Source organism: Streptopelia decaocto (genome assembly GCF_964273445.1).
Source record: "Streptopelia decaocto genome assembly, chromosome: 9".
Taxonomy (NCBI): domain Eukaryota; kingdom Metazoa; phylum Chordata; class Aves; order Columbiformes; family Columbidae; genus Streptopelia; species Streptopelia decaocto.
In genome coordinates, this window is record NC_138664.1 from 17,287,635 (window position 1) to 17,312,382 (window position 24,748).

The 24,748-nt window shown below is 37.5% G+C and overlaps 1 protein-coding gene across 4 annotated transcripts in view; it reads left to right on the forward strand.

Annotated features, from left to right (window-relative positions):
- The window catches only part of TLN2 (talin 2), a 161,541-nt gene that overhangs the window by 36,100 nt on the left and 100,693 nt on the right, over window positions 1-24,748 (forward strand). For all 4 annotated transcript variants that reach the window (XM_082061353.1, XM_082061352.1, XM_082061355.1 and 1 more), the window contains exon 2: window positions 13,737-13,819. The gene's annotated coding sequence lies outside the window, so the exon portion shown is untranslated. The remainder of the gene's footprint in view (window positions 1-13,736; window positions 13,820-24,748) is intronic.

Here is a 24,748-nt window from a genome sequence, read left to right on the forward strand (position 1 = left end):
GTGATGATCAAATTTTGCTTTTAGTGCAGATTCTGAATGTAGTGCTTTGGATTTTTGGCAGAGAATGGCATAAAGGTTAGGGAGTATTATATGCTGCAACTCAGGTTCCCAAATACTTTGCATGTGTTTCAAGCAGCTTGTAACACAAATTTTGTGTCCATCTTTGCTGTTAAATGGAATGGTCTGTCTAGTACTTGAATATGAGCTTTATATACTTGGAAAATTAATACACAGGAAATGCGTTTGTTCTGAAGTGAGACGCTGGGATGAAAACCAGGGAGGTTTTAGCAGAGCTGTTAAGACAACCCAGCTGAGTTATAACTGTAATTCCTTCTTTTAAAATCTGGCAGCAATAAACACTTCAGATGTGCTTTCTGAATGCAGTGGAGTCGATCCCCTGGGCAGACAGTGTATGAAAAAAACCTTTGGAGTCAACTTTTGGGTATCAACTCTATGATTTTCTGAACATACTGAAATGCTGTATACATACTGTAGCTAAGAATGCAGTGTTCTACCTCTTGGTTTCGAAAGCCTTAGTTCTGTGCAGACTGGTGTCACAGTGACCTGTTTCAAAAAGACCAGATTGGAAAATTGCTTGATTTACTTGGGTTTCTTGGCTTCACCTCTAGGACAATGAATGAAAAATCAGGGAAAATGTTTTTCTGGGGTGTCTGTTACTGAAAGTGTTGGGAGTCAGTCCAGTCTTCCATACAAACAGCTTGTGTTGTTGCTGAAACATGCGAAATAAGAGTTTTTGTGTGTTGTGGGTTGTTTGTGTGTGTGTATTGGAGGGTGGTTTGTTTTTATTGTTATGTTTGTTGTTGAATTTTTTTGTGTGTGTTAGGTCGTTTTTGGTTTGGTGTTGGTTTTTTACTTTTTGGTTTAGCCATGCTACCCTGCAGCTAACTGCACTTCTCAGTGGCAGGTAAAGGGCATCATCTGTATTTGCAGCAGCAGTGATACAGGTCTACAATCATGTTAAAACAGCTGAAACCAGGTCTGAGTGACTAAGATTATTGAGCACTTCAAGTTATTGCAGTGTTGAAGTAGTTTATTTGAGAGCAAAGGCAAACATTACATTATTTCCAGTAAAATACCTCAAAGTGACCTGATTGAAGTTTCTTGACAGAAATATTATGGAAGTCTGGGCTGGTATATGGAGGAGACTTATAGGAGCTAACTTCAAAGGTGAACCATAATGAGACGGGGAGATCTGAAACTGAAGAAGCTCCAGTATGAGGAGTGACTGAAAAGGCTATTATCTGGTGTTGGACAACCTGCTGTTAGGGAAGCTTACTTTCCTAACACCTCTGGACACAGTTGGAGGGCTGATTTGGTTCAAGACTGTTTCAGTGCAGAAGCGTGATAGTTTTACTTGCTCCTTATCTTATTGGATACGTATAAATTATGTATATTAAGAAGCCTTGATCTAAGACCAATGTAGCAAGAAGTAGTGAAAGCATCTTGGAAAGGGTTATTTCATGTTCTCTGACATAGCTTGGACACAGCCTCAGTCCAGAAACATGTGCTTGGAAAGCTTAGCACTGTGAAGAGATGGTGTCTCTCTTCCTTTTACAGGGAGGGGGAAGTGAGGAGGATGTTGAGCTTCTCATATATTTGAGTATAAACAGGCAGTATTTCTTTATGTGTTTTTCAGCATGATATCTCCTATTTGCCCCATTTAGATAGCCATTCCAGACAGTGTTCTCCCCTGGGACACAATGAGTGCTGTTCAACCTTTCAGTGAACACTGCAAAGCATCATTTTTTGGTTTTGCGGGACGGGAAGTGAAGCAATTAAAATGACAGGAAGTGCTTGGGACTGAAAGATTTATGTCTGTGGGAAGACCTTATGAAATTCAAAGTATATTTTAATCAGAAAGAATTGACTTGGCAGCTGCATGGCTAAAGATGTGCTGATTTTTTTGAAACATTAACTTGATGTCCTCCAAGACAAATCAGTTATAAAGAGAACTGCTTTATGCATATCTGGTGTAGTGTACAACAGTTACGTGTACATTTTACAGAACTACTAAGTTCTCAGTCACTGAGGAGCTTTAATAAACAGTAGTGATTAAAGCTGCCTTTTAAATTCTTCCCAGTCATATCAAAAGACTTATACCTCCTATAAGAAAACAAATTCTTAATGTAGGAGAGAGCCGCTCAGGTTCTTTATCTGTTTGATGTGACTTCACTCAATTAGAGAAATGGCTGTTATTTGGAGAGGGAAGTGCATTGAAAGCAACTTAAAAATCATAGATTACTAAGGTTGAAATACAGTGTAGAAAGCTTGATACTAAGCTGGGAAGATGAGCTTTCAAGCATACAAGAAAATGTATAAGTACTGTCATAGAACTGATCACAAAACTTACTGGTAATCTGCTCTGAGGAGTGCATTTCTTCTTCTGGAGAGATCTAGAAGAGATGCTGATGACAGTGGGCTCACTTTCAGCTAGGAGAGTAGTGTCTGAGTCAGGAAATTCTTCAGTTCAGCTCTAGTCAACCACATTCATTCTGGATAATTTTTCATGCCAGTTGTTTTTTCTCAGCTTCTACAATCTGAGGAGCTTGACTGGAGTGACAGCCTACATTGATGGACTGGAAGATGTCCATGGGCCTCAGGTGACTGCTTATGGTTGCATTTTGGACTCCTGCCAGCTCTCTAAAGCACACACACTAATTGAGTTAGTGTCTCTCATGTATAGAAAACAGTTTTGGGTTTACTTTTTTCATTACTGATTACTGAGGTGGTAGCAGATGAAAATAAATTCATTTTCAAGTAAATAATTTTTTTTTTTTTTGTCTTACAAGGATAAACCTAATTTTGAGCTTCATTTCTGTATGTGGTTACAGAAATGTATACAGGGAAAAGATATATAATACTGAGATAGGTAACACCTGCATGGTTTGCATAGCAGAAATAAATGTGGAGACTTCCTGAAATTTTAGCCCCTCCAATTCTGTGTTTGACTCCACATTCTCCCCTCCTTCAGCACTCTGAATTTGGCAGCATAGGTCTGTGTACTGCCAGCTCTTTCGAAATACATGCAGTTTTAACATGTGAATGATAGCTAGAATTATGTTCATGGAATTTTAACTGTTGAATTTCCTAGGCACAAAATATTTACATGTATACAGTATCCTAGTAAGAAGAAACTGAAGTTGTGAGTGACTTGTTCTGGAAATATCTAAATCATGTGAATTGAGGTAAGAATATTCTTATAGAGCATATAATGCAAAATACAGTGAGTTTTACCTTGCTGCTTTGTAGTATGAGCTTTTTAAGGTAAGAATTACAGCTGTTGGCAAAACTAACTTAAGGCTTTTTCTTTTGAAATAGGAGAAACAGTAGGTACACCTTCTGGTGAGCACTGTAAAGTCCTAACTCCCCCAGTAATGGTTTGTTGGATGTTCTCCATGTTCTTTTTTGGGCCTTCAGGAAGGTATTCCAGAGTTGTCTTTTCCTAACTGCTGATTGGGTTTTCAAGCTGAGGTTTACCTTGGATGCAACAGATTTCCTCCTGTTTGAAATTTCTAGCCTTGACTGTGTTGAAAATGCTGAGTGTCCTGTTGCTATGTGATGGAGTGGAGTCTGAAGACCTCCTAATTGAAGACATTCTAAGCTTTGTAAGAAGGCTGTGTGTGTTTGTATGTCTAAAGTAATAATAACATATATGAACATAAATGTATGTGTGTTTGTATACAGAGTTGGCCCAGAACCATTTATCTCCACATCACTGTGTAGCTGCATTTTCTTTGATAACCAGCTTTCATTCTGAGGAGGCTTAGGACCTGTTCTGTTTGTTTGGAGATTCTGTGTAATGCACACAAGATGGTACATCAGAGGTTTGTGGCATAATAACAAAAAGATGGGGTGGAATTCAAGTTTGCTTTTTTTTGTTGAGTTTTGATTGTTCTGGTTTGAGTTCAAAATAATTTTTCAAATATTATAAATTAATATGCTGACATTAACTTAGGATATTTAGTATGTTTGTGTTTCAGTATGTTTCTTACTCTCAGGGTGGTTAACATGTTGCCTAAGTATTTAATAACTTGGTCTGAAGATAAGGAAATTTTGCAAACCAACACTCTTTAGAAATAATCTCTTCAGTCTAGTAAACCAGTGATAATATAAACATGAAAAATCCAAGTTTTATTTATATTGAAGCTGGATTTCCAGTGCTTTTTATCTGGAGTCTCTGAACTATTAATATGCTGTTTGTGTGCAAATATAGAGCAGCCTAGCTTTCGAGGAATATGTCTGGAAAGTTGGCAAACTTCCTGTTAGTCATGCCAAAGAGGTAAATTGTATGCTCTTTTTGCTACAGTGTAAGTGGACTGTAGTTCTTTTGTGAATAGGTTTAGCTGGAAAATTTAGCATAAGCTAAATATAGACAGTTTTAGAATTACACCATTAGAATGGCAGGTGTCCTGTCTTGGTAACATACTGGAAGAAATTGTACCAACAACAAAAATCTTTGGTTGTGTGCATTTATGTATGTGGGGGTGTTGTGTGTGTGTGTGTTGCGTGGTAGTTGTTGTTGTGTTGTTTGTTTTGTTTTTACCTATCCATTGAAAGTTTACTTTTTAATTTTATTGCTTATTCAGCTCATGCACAGACCCAGAACATGAAATTTTATCTCTTGAAACTAATACTGACACTGCTAATGACTTCACTTGCAGGTTATTTAGCCAAAATTGTGTAAGAATTTCATGTCGTCATTAAAGATGGAAGTATTCACATTAGGCGACTTCATAATTTGATTATAACCTTGTAGTATCTCTCAAGAGTGACATATTTATATAAATATTGGCAGTGCAATTGATTTGTTGTTGTTGTTTCAGGTAGCTTAACTGTCAGTACTTGGAACCAGCTATTTCTGTTACTCTTTCTGCAGGGATTTTAATGCAAGATGGGTATCTGGTGACAGTTTTATTTAATATGGGGTTGAAATCTATGATGCAGGTAGTCAAGCCATTGAAAATGTTCTTGTTAATATCTTTTCTTCAACTTTTTGAGAAGGAACATGAAAATGGAGGTCATTGGAATAGGCAGTCATTTTGATTGTCTAGGACTTTGGATTTTTTTATGAATTGCCTTATGCTGTAAATTCCTCTTTGATCCAACTGTTAACCTAGGCTAATGGTGGTGTGTGCGTTTCATTTGTGTTTTTGTTTTTTCTCTTTTGAACATGGAGGCTAAATATGTTTTTCTGAAGAGGAAGGCTTGACTGGAGATTTGGAACAGGACCAATGTCATATTGTGGATTTGATATTCCTTTCTTGGATGAGTAGCTGGAAGGGAAATGCGAACCTACTCTAGAAGATGCTTATGTAGAAGTCTTTGAGGCTTGAGTAATTCATGATTTAACAGTAAAGAATATCTAGGTATTTTTTTTAATGGTAGTTACTTACGACAGCTGAATTCACCCTTTTTCGTAAAGGTGATGCAAATACTGTGTAGTTATATTGCCATGGAACTGCTGAGGTTCAATAGCTATCACTGAACCAGTGAATCTTTGCAATGGATTGCTGAATAATTGTTGCTGTAATGTATGCCAGCATAAATGGAGGACAAATTTGATTTTGACCTTAGTGCAAGGATATATTTGGATATTCTGTATGGCATTGCAGCATGGCAAGAAAATAGACCCTATGCTGAGGAATTTCTTTCTGATACTATGGATCTGAGTTCACTACTCAGGTGTTTAGTATCCATGCAGCTCTTCTAAGGCAAACTACACCTTCTATTCTCATGAAAAATAGGCTTAGCTTCTTGTTTACAGTTGTTAAACTGCTTACAGGATAACATTAACGTAGATTTGAAATCATGAAAGGTCAGAAATTAGTTATTGTGAATGGTACCCTGATGAAGAAAGTGCCATGTACTCATTTTTGAAGACTTGTTATTTCACATGATTACTTGTCATTTTCAATTACTATGTCTTGCATCACATGATTAAAAAGAATGTATTTAGCTCTGGTTTTAAAAGACTGTGTTCTATGCTCAAATGTAGCGCCAGATATTTACAATAAATGAAGAAATATCGCTGATGGCTGTAGTTAACTCTTTGCAGACGTTCCAAGTCTGGCATAATTAATATTGGTCGATACTTGTCAGTCTCTGGGTACTTCCTGTAGTAGTGTTCAGAGGGTGAGTGTCATTCACATTATGACAGAGGAATAGGTGGGTTTGACAGGTGGCACCTTTCTAGTGTGTGGTTTCTTAGGAGAGCAGTAAAGCATGACTGCCTTGTACTTCAGATCAGTCAAGTCAGACTTAGGTTCTGTCATCAAAAGCATTGCAATTTGATCCCAGGATGGCATACTGTTCCAGGCAAACATTTTTTGAAGAACTTACCAAGCGTGACTGAATGTGAATATTTGCTGTAGCTTTTCCTCTATTAGTAGTAATAACAGTAATAATAAAAATTAAAGTTACCATTTAACTTTTGGTAAGCCTTCTTTGCCTACCTTAAAAGGAAAAACAATTCACATTGACCAAGATTTTGTCTTTCTACTGGACAACAAGATTGGAACCTTTTTTCCTAATTTACCTAGGGAGGAAGCTAGAATTCAGAATAAAGTTTGAGTAATAACTGATCCTTTATGGAAAAAGTACCCCAAACTATTGACTACTCTTGAAGAGCCCTGAACAGCAGGAAAGTAGTATTTGCCTGACAAAAACTTCACATACATGAAAACACAGGAAGACGTTTATCTCTAATATTAATCAGTTGGCTCATCCTCCTAATGTAAGATAGCTGAGACTTACATAATTTTGAAAATGTGGCAGAATATAGTTGACTTTAAATGACCACAACAGGCACTTTTGTCTGCCCTATACAAACATGCAGCCTTGAGCAGAAATTAGTGCCCTGCTTTCCTCTTGTGTTGCAGAATTTTACCTGTTGTGCCTTTTCAGACCTCCTCAAAACTATTATCCTTTATGTGCAGGATGCTGCAAAGATTGACAAATAAAAGCTGCAAAACTGTAGTTAAGATCAGAGATAGTGAAGCACTAATAGATCCTTAGAGGCTGAAAGCTGAGTTTTGGCAGATGGGTGCAGGACTGAGCTACCATCATTTGTGAGGTACGAAGGAAGAAAGTTTACCTGGAATGCTTCAGCCCACACTGAAGCACCATTTTCATAAACTTCGCAATTTTTAAGAAATAATGTGTAGTTCCAAGTGTAAGGGAAAAATTGCTTTTGTGACTGCAGTTTCACCTGAGGAATAGGTAAATTTGCCTAGATGCTGAATATCTTGTTCCAGTAGGTGAATTCTGGTAATTTATGAACTGATGCAGCAGTGTGGTATGTTTTGTTGACTGTAATCCATAAATAACAAGTTTTTGTTATTTTAAACAGTTAATCTGATTGAAGTCACAGATATCAGGCGAAAAGACTCAGAAGTGTTGGATGGTTTGGATGTTAGATGGTTGAAGTGGAGACAACCTGAGTGACCTGTTATCTAGGGAGAGTGAGGCAATCTGTATTATGATCTGATAAGCAGTAGTTTCTGAAACATAAAGTGGAAATTATAGATCATATATGTCTGGGGAGGAAGGGCAAAAAATGATGTTGCATATTGGTTTGTTCTACTTTGCAAAATGGATTTCCTCATATAATGAATGTCTCCTGTAATACTTTGCTGGGGGAAAAAATAATTAAAATTGAATTTCATTTTCAAAGGTAGATGTTATGTTTCAATTCCTACTATTAAAAACTGAATTACCTGCAGCAGAAGGGTGTAGGGTGCTTATTGGTCATTTTTTCCCTTTTCTAACCTGTTCTTTATCCTTTACGAATAGTAACCATACTAGCAAAACACGTGGTGTTCTGTGTTGTGGAGCAAGTTCTATTTGATGAAACTAAGTGCAGAATTTCTGGGTTTATGTGCAGGGTTCTTTTTACCTTCTGCACCTAGAAAAGCTTGCTGGTTTCAAGGTAGTACAATATCTAAGACTTGAAAAATCATTAGCTGAAATCTGACTGCAGGAAAAACAACCTTTAGTCTCATAATCTGATAATTTTTCATCATTAATGTAGAGGAATATAGTAATAGTTGTGGTATGATCGCTCAGTGTTTCATGATTCGTGTAGTTAAAGTATCTTAAAGGAACATTTATATGAAGTCTTTAAAGCTTCATCCTAATGGCTTTTGGTAATGAACTGTTACCTAGATTAAAACCTAATAGTAATCACTTTTGATTTTTTAAAATGAGAGCTCATTCAAGTCATGTCAGGTTAAGATTACTAGTAGCTCTTTGTTAGACTCTGTGAATAATAGTTTGTGGCATATAGAGGGGCATGACTGTTTTTTCTCTAGTTGTGTTTCTGTGATGGGCTTTTCATGCACTTGTCCTGGCATGGAGTGCATATACCCACGTGCTTGTTCTCAGAACACCCCACTGCGTACTCCTGATTACTGGCAAGTGAAGCTGCGTTACTTACCCTGGTTGAGCCAGTCTGCCCTCAGGAAAGGAAAAGCCCAGGCAGAACTGCAGTTAGGCTGCAGGTTTACCCAAGATGCAGAAACTCAGTGTGCTCTTAATCCATCTGCTTTTGTGTGTGCTATGCTATGCTTTAGGAGAAGGTAGCATATCTGTTCTCAGAAATCACCTGCAAAATTCTGTTTGTTGATTACAAGAATATTTAATGTGGTAAATGCCAGAGACTGTTCTGATTGTGAAAAATTCTATGTTGGTCTACTAAACAAAAACATTACTGTTGGGTTTTAATGTCAGTTTGGTACCTAAAATCATATGTCAGTTCAGTTTTACTCAGGCTTATGGCTGTTTCCAGCAAATGTTCAGACAACCTTAAAATTCCTGTAGTTTTCAAGTACATTTTTGGTGGTGTCTTATCTCACCATTTCATCATTTGTTTAAGATGCTTCCAGTGCTATGGAGCTGAATAGAGCTTTAGTCTTGAAACAGAACTTGAAATGCATGTTACTTGGTGTTTCAAAACAGTCAGTTAAAATCTTAACCAATTTGAGTTTTTAACTTTTATTCTTAACGTTTTATTATCTTGTTATCCATAGGCCTGATGTTGTTACATGAATGCTACTTCTGGCAACAGAAGGTAACTCAACATTTTTACCCAAATAAGAATGGCAATTTTTAGCATATGGAGCTGAAATCCAGATTCAGGATGCAAAAGAATCAAAGTTAGTTACTGAGAACAGTTTTGAAGGAAGGTGGGAATCTGCTTTTGGATATAGTTTGGAGACTATATCAGGTCCTGCTGAAAATATTATTTGAAGTGTACTGCAAGTGGCTGCACAGACTGTATTTCTCCATCCTCTCCTTGAATCTGTTTGGAATTCAGCCCTATTTTGTAGGCAGGGGACTGTTAGCAGGGATTCAGCCTCTGAAGATGGTCTCAAAATGTCTGTGCCTCGTAATATTGTGTATTTCATATCCTTGTAATTTACTCTCTGCAGTCTTTAAGAAAAAAAATAAAAGATGATGGATAAGGGGAGGAACTAAGAATTTGAAGAAGTCACATGACAAAACATCAAAGTTATTACCAGCTTAAAATGCCATTCAATGCCTTTATAATATGCAGGGAACATAAAGTTTTGAAGTATGGAACATGTATCATAGAACTAAACTTCCTGATGTCTTGGGAGGATGGGGAAAATGGAACTGTTCCCCTGTTTATAGCTCAAAATACTAAACTGTTAGCAGATTCATTTAACAAGGGGTGATACAGAGCTGTGGTGATGAATGCCAACAGTATTAAAACATAGTAATCTATGCTTTGTGTAGTAGACCATGTATTTTGACTTGATTTTTGTTTTTACCTCAATTACAACAACAACAAAAATGGCACAAAACACAGTATAGGAAAACACACTTAAACCCAAAGGAACAAAATGGACAAAATGGACAAAAATATTTTCCACTTTCAAAAAAATGTAGTGTAAGTGGGTGCCGATACCTATTCTTGTAGTCTCAGTGAGCCTGTAATCCTAATGCTACTGAATTAAATTACATTATCATCAAGAATTTTGAGAATGCAGAATACCTAGAAAATATCAGGAGCAAAAGAATAGTTTGCCTCTGGTTCACAGTGTAGGATTCTGCAATGGAATTGAGAAAGAACATTCTACAGAACCACTTTATTTTAATCTTCTTCTATAAATAACATCACTAGCACTTGAACCAGTAGCTGCACTAAGAAAAAGGTGTGTGGGGGAAGATGGGGAGGCAAGGGGGCTTATGCTGAAAAATACTTGAAATATTCAAAAAGCCTCATTGAATTTTGTATAGAACTTCCAGAATGAGATGTGTTATGCATTTGTTGCTCCCATCCTACATTAGGTTAAGAATGTTAGTCACTGGGTTCATGCTGTGAACAGATTCAGGGCAGCTGATTTGCTGACTGGGCTTTTGGGCAGTCGAGTTTCATCGCTGACTGCATTCCAGGAAGTAAGGACAATAGAATAAACAAACAGTGATTAATAGTTTTTAGGCTCTCTTTAGCTCCAATTGGTAAGTTAAAAAAAATATATGGCTACTTCAGCAGTAATTAACTCACTTGAAAAATGAACGTTCTTTCTGCAGTCACATTTGTTCAAGCCAGTCTTAAAATGTAACATAGTATCAGCATTTTTTTTCCAGACTCTACAAAATGCATTAATTTTTCTACTGTTAAATATTCAGATAACTGAAAATGTATTATTTTAAATGAAGTTATATTTTTGAAACATGGCAATTTACTCATTAGGTTGCTCTGGTAGTATGTGCAAATGCATGGTTTTGTTCCTTCCCTTGGACTAAAATGTTAAGAGAGCAGTTCTTTCACCTCTTTCATTCCCAGTCACATTTCTGATTAACATGAGACCCTCCTGATAACTACAGAAAAATGCATTTCTATTTTGCCATATTTGGTTTATAGCTTGAAGAAAAGAGTTATTTGTGGGGTCTTTTTGGTGATTGCTTGTTTGTCTGTTTGGGGGGGGGGGGTGTTTGTTTGTTTGTTTGTTTTTTGGGGGGGTGGTGTGGGGTGGTGGTGTTTGTTTTTAAGCAACAATTGTGTTATAGAACTGCATCTGAAAAGAGCAGATTTCAAAGCAGTTTCCCAACCATGTAGATCACAATGATGGCAAAAGAATGGTGTGTACTGAATCTGAAAATGTATCTGGGGACCTTTGTCAGGTGTAACTAGAAAGAAGCAATACTGTGATTGTAACTTCATTCTCTGCTAGGTAAGGTTTTGTTGTTTCTTGGGTGTGGTACGTCCTTCAGACATTAATTTGTTGATGCAAGTCTGGTAAGTGTCGGTGTTAGGTGATACTATTTCTGAGTAGAGGGTGTAGATGCCTCCAGCTAGTACTTGGTGCTTTCTGAACTTGGGGCTTAGAATGGGCTTCTGATGTCTTTGTCAACAAAGGACTGATAATGAAGAAAGGTATCAATGCTGCAAGTGACTGAAATACTTGACAATCACATTTGAAGCAAATTTAGAAATTTAAAACATGTGCAAGTATGGTGAAGTAAACAGTTCCTTGTGGGAAGTAGGGTCACTGGTGAGTTAAGGGCTGTACTGAACAGGACTTTGACTTGTTGCTGTAATACAAATACTGGAATTACAGATAAATCTCTTGTACGCTGATACAGCCGTCTAAGGGAAGGTATTAAATGTGCAGACATTTTGTGCACTGAACTTGCTTTTATCCTGACCTTAAACTTTAGCGGAAAATCCATGAGGTGCAAGGCTGGTGGGTGGCACATATTATTTTAATTAAACTTAATTGTACATTCTTTGTGTGTTACTGGAGACTTGGTAGGTGTTGAAAAGTTAAGTGTGGAATATGCGTTTAACTTTCTAAGTAGAAAGCTACTACAGTGTCAATTCTAATGCGGGTACTGGTGAGCCACTGGATGCTGAAATAGTTGTCCTAATGTACACCGCATTTACTCTGACCTGCAATAAGCTGCCCTTTATTATTGTGTCTGGAGAAGTGATTGGTCTTGTAAACTTTGAGGTACTTGAAAAGAAGGTGGTGTTTATTTCATAGAATTGTGGGAGTTGAGAGGACAGGAACTGATAAACTAAAATTTGAGTTTAATCTGATTTGCCCATCCTCAGGAGATGATTATTAAATGTGTATGCTATATTAGCTTTTGTTTAGAGTATAAACTAGCAAATGATCCTAAGAATCTCAGAAAAAAAAGCCTAAAAAAACCAAAGCCTAAAAACACCTAAACAAGAAATCCCACCTCCTCAAACAACCAAAGCCAAACCACAGCTTCTGTTGTCTTTTATAACCAAAACAAACTATTAATTCTGTTTTATTTTTCTGTTTTCATACTCTCAGAGGGGGTTCACTGTGAAGGGAAATTGCCCAAAGAGGCTTGTACTGTGCTGTTTTCTGCTAAATCACTCCACACAGAAACCATAAACCATAGAATAGCACAGTTATTGCAAAACAGACATCTTTGAGAGGTCAGTGTGATTGTTTAATTTGTTAACACCCAGATTTGTGCTGCAAAACTAGAGAATTTCAAGGTATTTCAATACTGGGGCCAGTATTATTCAATATGTTAATCAATTATTTGGACGAGGGACTAGAGTGTACTATCAGCAAGTTTGCTGATGACACCAAGTTGGGAGGAGTGGCCGACAAGCCAGAAGGCTGTGCTGCCATCCAGTGGGACCTGGACAGGCTGGAGAGTTGGGCAGGGAAAAACTTAATGAAATATAACAAGGGAAAGTGTAGTCTTGCATCTGGGTAGGAACAACCCCAGGTTCCAGTATAAGTTGGGGAATGACCTATTAGGGAGCAGCGTAGGGGAAAGGGACCTGAGGGTCCTGGTGGACAGCAGGATGACCATGAGCCAGCACTGTGCCCTTCTGTCCATGAAGGCCAATGGCATCCTGGGGTGTATGAGAAGGGGGGTGGTTAGTAGGTCGAGAGAGGTTCTTCTTCCCCTCTACTCTGCCCTGGTGAGACCACATCTGCGATATTGTGTCCAGTTCTGGGCCCCTCAGTTCAAGAAGGACAGGGAACTGCTGGAGGGAGTCCAGCGCAGGGCAATGAAGATGCTGAAGGGAGTGGAGCATCTCCCTTATGAGGAAAGGCTGAGGGAGCTGGGTCTCTTTAGCTTGGAGGAGACTGAGGGGTGACCTCATTAATGTTTACAAATATATAAAGGGTGAGTGTCATGAGGATGGAGCCAGGCTCTTCTCGGTGGCAAACAATGATAGGACAATGGGTAATGGGTTCAAACTGGAACACAAGAGGTTCCACTTAAATTTGAGAAGAAACTTCTTCTCAGTGAGGGTGACAGAGCACTGGACCAGGCTGCCTGGGGTGGGTTGTGGAGTCTCGTTCTCTGAAGACATTCAAAACCTGCCTGGACACATTCCTGTGTAGCCTCATTTAAGTGTTCCTGCTCTGGCAGGGGGATTGGACTAAATGGTCTTTCGAGGTCCCTTCCAATCCCTGACATTCTGTGATTCTGTATGAACTTAGAGTTCATTTATTATGAGCTTTTAAATGTGAGTAATTTGGAAGCCTGGATTGATTTTTTTTTTTTTTTTTTTTTCTTGAACTTAAAGCTGTTCTTTTTGGCAGTGCAAATTCTGACTCCCAAAGAGAAAAGGAAAGTCATAACTTCCTGAGTTCCTTCCTTTCTAGTGTGTTGGCAGAAGGTACTTTAAAACTAGAAACTAATGGACTGGGGATAATAAAGTAACTTGTTTGTATCTTGTGTTACAGACCTGGTTACTGGGAACATTCCACATGGTCAAGCAGTGCTCTCAGATGAGATTATTTTCTTTTAAATGAAGTTTAATTTTGAGGTAAGACTTTGTTTAATTTTATTTGTTATGCATATAATTACACAGAAGCTCCTACAGTAATTAAAAACTTTTATCTGCTCCTTGTATTAGTGTAATATTTTCTTTAGAGAATGCATGAAATGTGTACAGCCGTGGCTGTGTTTGCAAAGAGAGAAATCAAGCTGAAAAATGAATGCATGAAGCTCCAAGAAAACATTGCAATTAACAACCAGGAGAGTAACCTGACCATTGCAGTTCTTGACTATTTTTAAACGGTTTCCAGGGAGATTGGAGAATATGTTCATATAATAAGTGAGTTCCTTAAGCCTTAGGAAAAAGGGCCATGCCTTTCATCGGTATGAGAACCAATAGCTGGGAAGATGACCTTGTTTTGTCTTGATACATGTAAGAGGAGTGACCAAAAAAACAAAGGACAATCATGACTAGAAATAACTTCATAGATACATTACTATTTCTATACTGTAGCACTTTGAGAAAAGAATGTCACAAAGTGGCAAGACTGGCTTTGGGAAAATCTTGATAAATCTTGCTCCAGATTCTTAATCTGTTGGAGTTATTTAGATCTTGTATACATAACTGTTCTAAATATTTCTCTGGCTTTGACTGCTCATCTGGAAATGGTGCTTGTAATACTAAAAGGTCTCCAATCAAATTTTGTCCTGCTGTTCTCCATCTCTGAAAAATATCCTTAGTGAAGTATTAAAGCAGTGTGTCAGTTTGTATCAGATGACTAAGGACAAGGTGAAATGAAGTCACTAAAGAGTAAATATTATTTAGGATACATATTTCATCATAGGTGCAAATCTTTAGAGAAGGTTAGATGGTTAAAAACACTGTTTTGTTCTTGTTATTATACAGTTAAAGTTAAATATTTCTAGAGCATTCCTATAATCAAGCTTGTCAGCAAAAACCTTCTATTTGTAAGAATTAACACTGCGTTACCCTCTTTTGCAACGTCTGTTTTCCTTGTTTCACTGCTGCTGTCAGATCAGTTACCAGCTGTGGTATCAAATAACATGGCTAAAGATCTTCATTAGCTTTTGATTTTAGAATTTTTTTTTAAGTGTTATTTCAGTGTAGTTAGATTAATTATATCTGGCTGTACAACGGATTGAACTCGATTGGTAACTACTTACTAATTGGACAAAGCAGGTGCTTTTGGGAATATTATTTGTTTCTTAGCTGTGAAAGATTGCCCTCAGGAAACTTGTTCAATTAATTCATGCTGGCTTGATTCAGAAATGGATCTTGTAAAGTCCACAGTGATTCCCTCCTTTCTGTTGGCAATATTTTAGTGCTGCTGGCTGTTGTATATGTACGTGAATGGTAGGAGAATAAACTTGTACTCAAGAAATTCAGTGACCTATTCACATGGGATTATTGGCGTAAGCTCTTGCCCATAAACGCTGTTCTTGTTTGTTTGCTACAGAAATAGCGTGCTTGAAAACACCCAGTAATTGCACTGTGTGCAGCAGGTAACCTTGATGAGATCAGATAAGAACGGATATGGATTTCCATTTAGAAAAATACAGCCCTCCTTGTGTTTTTATTGTATGAATTTAGGGGGATGATGTTAAAACATATTCTAGGTTTAAATACAGGTTTGGAACTCTGAATTTCCACAACATTAATAGAAGCTTAGGTTTAGGGATTTTGTTGGACTTGGTGTTCCTTTAAGCCAGGATTTGTTTTCAAAACTTGTTTAAACTCTTAAGAGAAAATAAACACAAAGTTTGATACATGGCTTCAGGACCTTGTGAACAGCCTTCTGTTTCTCAGAGGAGAGGTGCTGGTTCCTGAAAAGGCCCATTTTCTGGGTGGCAAGTTGAGCCTGCATGTCCTGACAAACATAATTCTATGATTCTGTAGCTACTTGGAGCTGTAGAGGTTTTACACAGTGATAGAAAGAATGAATCTCCCTGCACAGCTGTCCCCTGTGTTGTTATTTATCCAAGTGTCACCATATTTTCTGCCCTATCTTCCATGGATTTAGTTTTGGAAGTGCCTGAAACTCCCTGGGGAAGTCAGCAGTAAAAATGAGAGTTTTGGCACAGGAGTAGGAGCTGGAAACACCCTAGAAATAATATAAAAACTAAATCAAAGTGACTGTGTGATATTGTCTGCAGAAATTATCACTGAACTCTCCACTAAAACTGGGAAATGAGAAATATTAATCATATGAGTGAAAAAAAGCCTTTTTTTTAGGTCTTTAAAATAAGTTGCTGTAAAGTCATTTTGTTGTAATTTTTTCCCTTAAGGATGTGGTATGAGAAAGGAGGTAATTTTAGACTGTATATTTAGAATCATTGGTGAATCTGTGAAATTTCCAACTAGGAAATCTAGTTGCCTCTCTTATTGTAGCCCTCCTTAGGATAAGATGTTTTTTTCATGGGTTATCTGTTTGCAGATAGAAACCATACAGGGAGAATAAGTCAGTGTCTGTCCCTGATTTGCAGCTCAGTTGCTTGAATTGCAGGACCCCTTCAAACACTTCTGGCTATCCGTGCTTAATACATTACTCTGATTCCCACCGAAATAGCCATTAAGTAAAAATATCTCTTGTTTTGTAGAGGACTACTGGATGAGTATGTTCTTGATAGCCAAAATGCTCACTTTGAAAGGCTGATCACAGCTGAAACAGGTGGAAGGCCTATCTGGGATCTCATGTCTTTTGGTAGGAAATGGCATCTGTAGTTGTAAACTGGGTCTCAGTTGATTTCCCATTTGCTGCTGGCTATAATCCAGAGCAGTAGTGGCAATGACAGATCATTTTTCCCACCTGCACTTGGAAAACAAGCTCATCTCCTTTTTATGAAGTAACTTTTTTAAAAAATTGCCTCCTGGTCTTTTTGTGTACATTGCAGAGGGTAGTGGCTTGAATCTTTTAGGAGGCTCTACGTAATGCAGAATATTGGGAGGAAATAGGAGTTATGCGTTGATCCCTTTGTGGTCCTATTTGATCTATGAATTTCCCCTGGTAAACTGCATTCTACATTGATGCTGTTGACCATCAGCTGAGGTGGAGAAGATGCTGGTAAAAAATTTTATTCTGACTTTAGAAACTGAGTTTTCTGGAGGAATGGTTTCTGTGGAGAATGCACTCAGTAATCTTCTTCTGGCTAGTGCATTTTAAATGACAGTGCTAGCTGGAGTTCAGTACATTTTGTCATTGTTATGAATTCATACTTAGGCTACTATTTGTGACATGTATAACATCCTGTCTTTTAAGTTATCTGTGCACAAGTGTGTGTGTGTGTGTGTTCACATATATCTGTTCATATATGTGTCTGTGTATGTAGGTATAAAATGTGTTCTTCCATATATAGTACATATCTAGTATACTACTGCTTTGCATAATGCATTTTAAGACATGAGAGCTAGTAGTTATGAGACACAAGAATCATCCAGTGGTTTAAGTACCTCTTGAAATAGGCTTTGTTAAGAAAAATAATGGAATATCTGAGGCTCAACCAATTTAAGCCTGCCAAGTTGACTTTAAGCTTTTCAGTAAGATCACTGCCAGAGTCTAAGCACCTTTGATATAGGAGAAGGTTTGTCCTTAGATTAGCACACAGTTGGCAGAGTGCTAGGCTAAGTATAATCTAATTGACATGTAATGTTTGTGCACCATGTTACACCTTGATACTAGTTCAGCAGTTTTTTATGGTCTCTTCATTCTGTCTCTGTTGTAGGAGTAGCAGCTGCTTTGTGGTTAGATCCTGGTCTCTTTAGAGACTTAAGTTTTACTTAAGCTTAAACATGTTCAGAAATTTTCATGAGAATTACACCTATTTCTAATTTCCTCCCTTCCTTTTCAGTAGCTGTGAGCTTTTTACCTTGGGGGTATCGAATACTATTGAAGCTGGAGTGAACTCTGCAATGCTTTCTTGAAGTGTTCACTCTAATGTGCATTAGCTTTCTTGTGTTTCTGTCTCTGTGTTCTTCTGTTTTGTGGCTGTGTCAGTGATGTTGATTTGACAGGTGCAAGCATGCTGTCCTTGCTCAGCTTTTCTTTTTTCATTAGTGTGGGTGATTCTGGTAGTAACTGAGCCTTCTACAATCAATTGCTATAGGTATTGTTCTTTTCCTCAGTTACTCTTTTTTTTTTCCTCTTTACCCCCTCTATGTTCTACTCCAAGTTATTTTGACTAGCTGTTTTCTTTTTTCTGTTGACAAAGCACAGAGAAGCTCCATGTCTGTACCAGAAACCTGATGTTTAAAAAAACTCATTATAACTAGCATTCACCCTTTGAGATGGCATGAAATGGTTAAGTATTAGCTCTGATTTTCATTCCATTCTGCCACCTCTGTTCAGTTGCTAACATGGGTAAATGAAAGGAGTATACGCTAAGCCAGTTCAAGCTTGTTACAATACCATCTGCAAATCCATTGGTATTCTAGATATTGTAAACTGTGATTGGTAACTGCATTCATAGTAAATATCAAGTAGGTGATGGAGGTTGGAAGAGCTTTTTTAGTAGCTATTTAAATGACTTGGAAGGAGATCGCATGATCTGCTGTTTTTTGATTTGACATGTTTTATGAACGCATCATTTGAGTTGTGGACTGTGCATAAACTGTTGCAAATACTTGCCCAGCATCTGCCAGGATGTGATGAAATTATCACAGTTCTATGTCACCACCTTTCTAGTGAGGGGTGCATGTTGGATTAGTATTGCTGTGTTTGCTGACATGCACATATTTGGTTGGTTTTTACTATTTTTCTGTAAGTTTTATCTCTATCACATGAAAATTGATAAAACAAATGCAGAAATTATGTTAATCACATACTGATTCCAAATTGTGATTGTTTGTGAGCGAGAGGTAGAAACATAACTGAATTAATGTTTATTTAGGTTCAGGTAGTGATTTGCTTTGTTTTTAATTCTCCAATTAAAAAATACTAGATGGAAAGGAAAGTGTGCTGAAGTATTAATTGTAGTGAATGACAAGATGCTAATCAGAAAAAAACCCCAAACTGTTAAGCTCTTTGATTTGATATGGGTCGTTCTTGTTTCTTTTGTGTACTTTTGAAACTTGATTTAGTCTGATTGCTGTGGGTAAGAGTTCATGTTTTGAAAATCACTTCACATTCACAGTTGTTATAATTGATCTTAAGTGTCCAGTGTCTTGGCTTTTAACATCGCACACTTTGTTTCAACCTGAGGGGTAGCTGCAATAGGTACAGCTATCTGATGTAAATGTTGAAAAAATGTCACTAGTGAATTTTTCTGGTGGACTTGCTTGGCCATTTGATCCTGGACAACCTGCCTCTTCATGGAACTTCCAACAAGTGGTATTAAAAGATGCAGAGAGGAATGGCATATAATGGTTTACATTGTTCACTTGATGTCTTTTCAAGGCTAGTTTTGCAAGTGTCGCTTTCACCAGTCCTTTCCAGTGAGTTGTCGTGTACATTTTTTTCTAAAAACTCAATGGTATGACTCCTGTCTGAGGCCTCTTCAATTACATTTTGTGCAGAAAAAAGTTGCATTGGGTTGAGTCAGTAGGATCACTGTTCTTGTCCAACTGTTTTTGCAGGGAGAAATTATTGTTAAAAATTGCAACACTGGTAACGCTCTGTGTAAGTGTTCCCTCTGCTTCAAGGAAAGATGTCCATGATGATGGCAGAGTTCTGGTCACACAACAATGTCTGATAGTTGTTGGAAAAGCAACAATAATAATCAATGTTAGTCACAGTAAGAGGTACCTAAATAGTAAAGCAAAAATAGACTGTAAAATGTTATATATATAGGTCAGAAGTCTTAGTCTGAAGTATGAGAAACATTAGTAATTAAGTCCTTTTATGACTGACCATACCATATAGGTTGTTATATGCTTACTAATACTATCTGATTCTTAATTATGATTTTATTTAATCCACTATTAGCATGTAGTAGCTTCTTGAATGACCATGTATTTACCGCAGAGTAAACCCTAAGATCTTGTCTTTACTGCACACACTTACCTATTCTTTAGATTCTATTAACTGGCTTTTCACAGTGTGCTGCTAGGAGAATAGGCTTTTCTTTACTTTTGGACTGATTTTTGTTTTAATTTTAACTGTAATAAGTATCTGACCTGTACAAAAGGCACTTAATGGCAGGGCTTAACAAGAAGACAGGAAGCATCAGTATCTGATCCTGTTTTATATTTACACAGACACAGTGTATTATGGAAGTCAGTGTTATATTCTGAGTTCTGAAGTTACATCCTCATGGGAAAGTCAGACAACATTCAGTGTCCCCTTAGCAAAAGACACTATGGAAATGGATGTCTCCTGTGACTGTGATTTTGCTAGCATTTGTATTTCTGACAAGGCCGGTAGATTTGGAATGTTTAAATAAAAATGGTAGCTCAAGCAATTGGATTTATATTGAACCACACAGTTTTCAAGTGCACCTTTTCTGTATATGGCTGTTTAACATAAAATGCATGTTAGCGTACTCAATGTACTTGAACAGAGGAAATCTGAGTTAGTTTGCCTGGTGAGTAGCTGTAATGTTCTGACCTAGGACCTGCTTTGCTGTGCTTTGCTTAATATGGATGACAGTCAGTCTCTAAACTGTCAGCTTAAATTTGCACTAAATTGCTGAGCTGTTTACCAAGCATCCTGCTTTCCAAATGGGCCTGCAAGAAGACAGTTCTCCAAGTCAGGAATCCCTTAGTCTTCATCATCAATTTGTAAAGATTCTGGACGAGCAGATGAAGCTCATTGTGAAGAAGTGGTTTCGTTGCCAGCATGACTACCAGTTCTGTGTAATCCTTCTTCAAGTTCTGAGCTTACTTGTATAGGTGGAATATTAACTTGCTAGGCTGCAGTTGCATTCATTCAAATAACATTTTACAAAAGTTTTTTTTTCCTGCCTCACTTCCTATTTTTGTGAACTGTTTTAAATGATTGTATTAACTGATTGTGGGGATAAATGGATCAAAGCCTACTGAAAGCCATTTCAGTGCTTGTTAAGTTCACCTTTTCAGATCAAATCAATGAGAGTGGAGAACTATTTTACATAAACCATGTCACAGAAATGGCAAAAAATAATTTTACTTGAACCTTGTTAATTCTTCTGTGTAGTCAAGCTGTTTCTGAAGACTTGTCTACCCCATCTAATTCTGGATGATGATTCTTATCAAAATGATCAATATGGATTAATTTCAGTAGCTAAGTGGATTTTATTTTGTTCAGTAGTTCAGCTTTCATAATGAATAAAGAAGATTGTTAATAAAGCTTTTAAGAAACTTGAGCAGACCATTTGTTGCCTTCATGTTCCCTAAGGCAGGTAATCAAGTGAAGTGTGTATGGAGTAGCTGTTGACGATCACTGTCTTTAAAGAAAATGATCAAAACATTGCAGGATGGCACCAGGTGATGTTCAGGAAGGTGGGAGGAAAGCAACAGAATAATCCTTACATGATTTACCATGACAGATTTATCTGGAAATTTACAATACTGTTTCTGTACCTGAAGAAGCAGATTCCTTGATTTTATTTTGAATGGGCAGAGCAAATTACTGTACAAAGCTCATAATGTATTCTAAACTCTGCCTATACTTGTCACTTAACAAAAAAAAAAGTATGAGGAAATGCAGAGTAATATTTAGACTCAAGAGGCTCAAGAGGCTGTATCCTAGCTGTGTCATTTAATGACTAAATTAACAACTCTGAGTGGTTTATTACATCCTGCTTTGGGGTGGTTGCCAAGGATAGCAGGCATAGTTCAGAACTTCGTTGGTGGTTTTGAATTAATTCAGTGAAAAAAAAAAAGCATTGAAGTGAGTGTGCTCAAAGGTTGTAAACCTAGACATAAAGGCTTAGAAATTGTCCTTCAAAACATATTATTTCAGCAATTGAAAATAATGTGAATATGCAGAGCTGTGCAAGCCTGGAATTAACATCCCACTCGATAGTTCAAGCTATTACTATTGTTAGTGTGATTTACAGTCTGTGGGTGAAATGCTTCAAATATTCAAATCTGCTTTGGAAAATCAGTTTTGTATGAGCTTAACTCTTTCATAGAAAAGTATTTTTAATCTTAATTTATTCTTTTTACCCTTAAATATGTTAGAAGCTGTCCATATATCCCACTGTAAGCAAGTCGCAGCTCTTGTGATGTACCTAGATTAACCTTACAAGCAGTTCTGTTTGGTTTAAAAAAAATTAAAGCAAAACCCACCTCCAATAACAAACTCTTCAAAATTAAAAAAAAATGAAACACACACCCACACAAAAAAACCCACCACCACCAAAAAACATCAAACCCCAAGCAGACAAATAAAAATTCCTGACCAAATAAACATGTTCTGTATCTTAGATACTTTTAAAATTATACTCCTAGCATCTGTGAACATCTTTACCATTTTGCCTAGGACTGTCTTAGAAGAGCTCATCTCTACAACAGAAACACTTCATTTGGAGAGGAACACAGCAAAAGGATGTTGATTCACTTCTGATTAGTACAGAAACTAGTGTTGTTTGTTTTCAGCTTTCTCCAGCAGCGTTCTTGGAACGTAAGAACAAAAGCCTGGAAGTCATGTTCAAAGAGTTCAGTTGTTGCCATCATGGAGGCTCCTACTCCTGAGGCTGATGACTTCTATGCTTCTGTGTTACCACCAGATCCAGTCAAGTTCTTTGCTTCTGTTATCTAAAAGCTGTTCTAGCTATTTGGAGCAATGATGTTCCTCCTGTAGTCACTTGTAATTCGTACTCCCTTTCGAAGATACATTCAAGCAAGCTAGTTTTCAAATATGCCTTTTGACTTAAAAAGCAAAGTGTAATTGAATTGCTAATAAGCTGACTGTCCTTTAAACAACTCTTAATTAGACTCAATTAATTTATCCTCTTATATAATTCTGCTTGAGGGTACTTCCTTGTTGGGTTCTTAGCAAAATAGATGCTGTTCCTGTACAACTGTAATGTGTAAACTGAGAATGTCATGATTAATGCCCACTAATGATTGAAAAGCAACTGTGAAATTAGGCTTTTAAAGATTGCTCTGGTTCACCTCCATGTTACTGTTTTTCAAGTGGTTTGTTTATAAGATTCAGTATTGCATGCTACAGATAAATGCTTTGAATTTTTCCTGAGATTTTTGAAGGTTTTAACTGTAAACTTGCTTATCAGGATGTGTGGTGTCTGTATACAGGTATTGTGGTTGGGTAGGGCTTTTCTTAGAGCAGCAGTGCATACAAGAGGTCTTGCATTTTAATTGTCTGTGCACATTTACAAGAAGTATTTGGTATGTTGCGATAGAATTAGACGTTCAGCTGTCAAGAACAACAGAAAATGTGTCCTGTTCTGCTGGTGCCCTGTGTCAGCAAGTGGGTTGTGGGAGTTCTGAAAAGAATAGAGAACGTTTGTCCCACTGGGTTTTCTTGCAGAGTTAATCTGGTATAACAGTATATAGCTTTGCCTTTACTAGCATGTACACATGCAGACTTTTAGATTGTGACAGTCTCATGACCTAGATTTGTGTTTGCTCAAGCTTGAATGAACTAGTTAAGAAGTATCTCTGGGGACACAGACCTCTACTAAATCATAGTAGAGCTTTTATTTTAACCACAGCACTGGCAGTGGTGACTTTCCTTTATCTGAGTGACATAGTCCATATTTGATAATATCAGTGTGAAATGGAAGGCAAAGAACTGTTCATATCCACATAGTATTAAGCAGTGACAATATTAAGCTGACATTCTGCATTCTATTTGCTTAGCAGTGTAGTTCAAAATATCAAGATATCATAGCTCCATCAGCTGTCAGACACCACAGACATCAGGGTATGAATGGTACAAATTAAGCCAGCGTTCACTGGTCTGTCCTCTAAATCTCATTTCTCCCATGCATCTGATAAGTTGTTCTTCTGCTGTTTTGATTTATCTTTTAGCTTGATGGTAGTTGATTCCTGTTGGAATTACATGATGCAAACTGTCACGGTTTAGAACAGGGCAGCAATAAACCAGGACACAAACTTCTGTCCTTGTCAATATTCAGACACACAACCTTTTACCCTGTATTACATGTCTCTTAAGAGTCTTTGTAAAATGCTTCTTGAGAGAATTCTGCTCCCCCTTGCCTTAGTCTATCTCTTTGTGCATTAGCTGATGAGGTAGTTGTAACACCAGTGCCACTTTCCCAGTCTAGCAGAGCTGGGCTCACAGCAACTATTTAGTTTCTTGGGCAATCTTTTGTGGAATTTCTGTAATTGTCATTATGCTGATTAATCTGAGCAAGATATTGTGGGACAGAGTTTGGTACGTTACCTGAGACTCACATCCACAGTATTGATTTGACCTGTAAACTTTTAAAGTAGCAGAGAGTTGGATCCCCCATTGATTCAGCACTCACTTAATGAGCCTGACAAAGATCCTGTAAGCTGTCTAACTAGGGCAAGTCTGAACTTGATCATTGTGGGTGTCACCCATCTTCATGCTTTTAACACAGATTCACAAACAGCAGACAACTCATTGTGTACTGCTGTAGAAGGTTTTTTAAGGAGCCAGTTGGGAAAGCCATTTGCTGGAGCAGCGGGGAAGTTTACCAGCAACCAAAGGATCTTCAGATTCCCTGTGGTGCTGTTTGGTTTCCTGTAGATTCTCCTCATGGTCTGAAAGACTGAGAAGTTTCCCACTTAGAGCAGAAGCTTACAGCTTGGGTCACTAGTACCTTTCCTTGCAATTGACTGATGAGGTACTCCTCTTGACTTCTGGTGTCACTGGAATAAAACTTTGTCCAAGCAATTTTTGATATGTTAAAACTTCCTTTGCTCTAGACATATTTTTCCCAAGATCATGTAGAGTTTTCCTTAAATTTGCTTGAAAATGGCTAGAAAGGCTGCTGCTTAGGACTCTGAATGTTTCCATGAACTCCTTTTGTGCACAGCGAATAAAGTGTGCACACTGTAAAAAGAAGGAAGAAATTATGGAAACTATAG